This window comes from Aythya marila, assembly GCF_965140915.1.
Source record: "Aythya marila genome assembly, chromosome: 8".
Taxonomy (NCBI): domain Eukaryota; kingdom Metazoa; phylum Chordata; class Aves; order Anseriformes; family Anatidae; genus Aythya; species Aythya marila.
Genome location: NC_139049.1, coordinates 24,662,871 through 24,667,269, shown reverse-complemented (window position 1 = coordinate 24,667,269; position 4,399 = coordinate 24,662,871).

The following is a 4,399-nucleotide window of genomic DNA, read 5'->3' as shown; positions in this document are numbered from 1 at the left end:
AGAGCGTTGTTCAAGTGCCCTCTCCAGGAGCATTTCTGCAGTGTATTTGAGGACAGCTTGCTTCGTTCACGGGAATAGTGTGCGTAAATGGCATGAACTTAGCAGCTCAGGCTGACTTGGTTCGTACTCTGACATCTTAATATGCTTGTTGTCCTTGGCACGGTGGTGCCATCTGGTCTTGCTTGGACAGCTTATCTGTAATACTGCGCAGCATCATATGTTAGCTTTTGCTTATGAAATCTTGGGCTGTGCTTGAATGGCACACTGAGACTTCGGTGCCAGCCTTTGACCAGATGGCAACTGCTGATACAACATCACCCCGTCTACTGTGATGGAGGTGGATACGCAGATGTGCTGGAAACTTCATTTTAGACAAGGGTGGGGAAAGCATGAAGACTCCTTCAGGCATTATGGGGCATTTTTGGTCAGGAATCGGAGATGCCCATAGACTTCCTTGTTCCACTTGAAGGACTCTGAACCTATAACTGATTCTGGAAGTGCCCAGTACTTGGGTCATGGCTGTTTCAGGGCAGAAGCATTTTCCAGCTTTCCTATATGAGTTTCAAGATTCACTGGGTCAGGGAAAGGTGCAGAAAATACATGACTTTGAGGGTTAGGGTACACTTGGGGAAAGGCAGAGAAAAGGCTTTTCTTATTTGCTAAAAATTTGTTACAGACCTACACGCTATTGATGACTTTTTAAATTAAAAGGAATCAAGAAGACTTTGTTAAGTAGTGATAAAATGTTTGGTTAAACGCCAACCAGTTTAACAAGTGTGGTTTTTGTGGCTCCCCAGAGATACACAAATGAACACTTGGAAATCCTCTTGCCAATACATCAGCATTTTGAAACTGTTAAAGCTTGAGGTTTTAGCAGGGTTATGCTCTTTTGTCTGGGGTTTAAACCATTGCTCCTACCCTAGTATCTGGGTAAGATAAAATGAATCCACTGAAGGTAAGAAAGTTGGCTTTGTTGGAGTGTTGGAGAAGCACTTCTTGACTACATAGTTCAAAATTGTTTTAAGCAATCTATGCTTTAAGCACAATGCTTCCAGGCAGAGGGCTGTGGAGGGGAGTGGTGGGATTCCCCTTGCCTGAGATGGCCAGAGCTGGGAACGTGGGGCACAGCAGTGGAGGGAAGTTGAAATTCATGGGTATGATCAAAGTACTTCAAAAGCCATTTTGTTGTTTGTTTTTGTTTGTTTGTTTTGCATTACTATTTGCAGTAAAACTAGGAGGGAAATTCTGATGTGTTCCTTGGTGTGTATTTATTTTTTAAGTATTTTACTCAAGGGAGGGGAATAACCCAACACAAAAGAATAAAAGAAACCAGCCTATGTAAGCTCAGTAGGTGCGTTTCTTTTCCTAGCAGTGACCAGAAGGGTGCTGGGACACCGTCAGCCAGGCCTCCCCAATAAACCCACACCTCCCCTCCTCTCCCTCAGATCTCTCCGAGTTTTACTCTGATGTTTGACTACATGGAGGGCAGTGGTCCCTGCAGGGATGAGAGGTGGTGTTCCTGGGTAGGATGCCCTTTAACCCAGCAAGCAGTGACTTCCAGCTGCACTTCCCCTGAGCAGGTGAGGTCTGTGCACGCTGCTCCCTCTCTGTCCCAGAAAATGAGTGCAAGGAACGAGAGAAAGCATGGAGCTAACTTGCTCTTCATCCGGCTAAAATGTGTAGAGTTTCATTTCTTTCCTTTAAAATAAACTGTGCCTACCATAGCGTATATTCTTTTAAATAACATTTTAAAATATTTTCCGGTAAATTAAAGTGATGACATGTTTGTAGGGTTCATTGTTAATTTCATTTCCTTTGGCTCAGCCAGCCAGATAAAATGCAATGTTATTAATCTTTGTATAAAAGAAGATCCTTTGCCGAACAGTAATAAATGATCTTGATAGATTTGTCAGGAAAATGAATGATAATCATTTGCAGATAGACACAAGCCTAGTATGGAAGATTAATAAGAAAATATGTATTGGCATCATTAATAACATCTGCTGCCAATGGACTTGTATATTGGTTACAGCTCCGAAAGTGATGCATTCTTGTTAGGATATTGCCATCCATCACGGGCGGTGAGGAGCGAGGCTGGGCTGTGTCCCTGCAGCGCTGACAGGCGGCTCCCGGGAAGGGCTCTGAGGAGCGCAGCCGCAGCCGCCTTCCCAGGGGGCTGTCAGCACTGCAGCCCTACGCTGCCGGGCTCTGCCTCTCCCAGTGCCAGTGCTAAAGCCTCTTCTAGGCCCTGTGACGGTGCTTCTTCCTTGCTCTGGGGCTGTAGATGGTTGGATTCGTGGATGATCCTGATTCCCTCAGGGGCTGTGCCCAGAAGGTGCTCCAGCCCGGAGTGCTGCCTGCAGCAGCCGCAGCTCATCCCACCTCATGTATCTCTAAAAATGTTTCTCCAACCCTGCCACAGGTGTTTAAGCATTTGTGTGTCTTCAACTGACATGACTTTGAGACAGACCCTCTCCTTTTGTGGATGCATAACATGTTAGGAGGTGAAGCTCTTCACAGTTACTGTGTTGGAGTGTCACGGGCCTTGTGTTTTGGCCTTGCTAATCCCTCTTAGGAAATGAACATTTTATTTTGGGCATATAATCACTGCACCTGCAGAGCCTCAGGTGTGATCTCGCTCCTTTGCAAACTCCAGCATGCTCCTGAGATGCTGCCCAGAGCTGCAGTGCTCCCCGACATAGCATCACCTGCAATGCCGGGGATCGAGACCCGTCCTGTCATGCCCTGTCCTCATCCCTGTGCCTCGATGACATTCAGGGTGAGTCTGAGGGAGAGCAGAGGGGCCAGCAAGGCCCCACTTGGTGCAAGGAGGAGAGCAGGAGCTGGAGGCACCATGTTCCTATGTGACCTGTGGGGAGACGCACATTGACCAGAAATTACCAAGGCTGGGAGATGCAGAGGGGAGCTAGGATGTTGGCAGACAAAAAGAAAGGAGCAGAGGGACTAAAATGAGGAATAGTATGGAGAGGAAACCCTTCTCAGCTCCAATCTTACAGGGAGGGAAAAACTTTTTTATTTTTGATGTTTTTTGGATAAGTATTGTTCTTTCTTGGAAAACACACAGCAAGATGTTTTGAGACAACTGGTTTATTTTCAATAAAACATTTCAGTCTCCCCTCTCCCTGATGTTTCTTTTTCTTTTGTTTTGCTTTCATGGTTCAAAGCACAGTAGTACGGCACGTAAATTTACCAATGAAATGAATTTCTCCTGCGGGGTGCAGAGCTGGCTGCATCTGGCAGTGCGGATGTCACCACTCTTCTGTGGCCACACTCAGGGATGCGGCCACATCTCTCAAAGTATATTAGTTCATTTAACTGACATAGGCATCGACATTTTAGAGGTACCATTATTTGGGATCCACAGGGTGAGATGAGGAGCAGGAGAGTCAGGGCCGTATGTCCATAGATGAAACTATTTGTGTCATTAAAAAAAAAAAAAAAAGCTTATTAAATTCCACTTCTATTCTTTGCAAAACTAAATTTTGAGGGGAGAAAAGAGTAATCTCAAATGTTAAAAAAAAAAAAAAAAAATCTGCTGTGGTATTCCTCATCCTGCTCTGTGCTGCTTTTCCCATGGCTTTAGAGGATGTGTGGTCCAAAAAGCCAATAAAGCCATTGAGCTAAGTGCTGCTGAGGGGCTGTGTGGCTCAGGAGCACTCAGCGCTTCGCTGCTCCAGGCGAGGAGGCGCGAGCCTTAGTATTTCTAAATGCATTAGAAATGTGTCCATTATTATTAGGCATTTACCAGCTATTAATCACAGCTGGTAACTTGATTTCCTCTAAATGTTTTGAGGCACCCTCTGATCTGGGTACCACCTGCTCAAAATTGAATACTGGAAAGGCAAGGCAAGCTCTGCAGCGTGTACCTCCTCCCATGGGTACAGATGGGCCACTGACAGGGCTGAGAGTTCCCTTATTTAAAGAAAATGTACTTTTTCATCTTAAAAAAAGTGTTTGTATTGATCTGTACACACACACAGAGACTCTGTCTTGCACAGCTGATTCATTCTCCTCTACCCTAATAGAGGACAAGTGGGGAAACCACGACCTGTATTGGGTAGGCACAGGGTCTCGTGTCTCCTCTCTTTGCAGGATCATCATTCACCGTCTTCATCTTCATGGCTTTGTGCTTAACCTGATGCCCTCACTCCCTGCACAGTCCATGCCCGGTAGCTCAGCCGTGCCCCTCCAATGCCAGAGCACAGAGGGTCACATCCCCATGGGTGTTTGTAACCTTCTTCAGGTGCATGTCCTAACCACCACATCATGATATTAGTGTGGGCACTGCCACCTCTTCCTACGGAGGTGATTTAAAATGTGACAGCAATGCCACATTTCAGTAGGGTACCAAGGGGGGATCAGAGAGGCCCAGATAGAG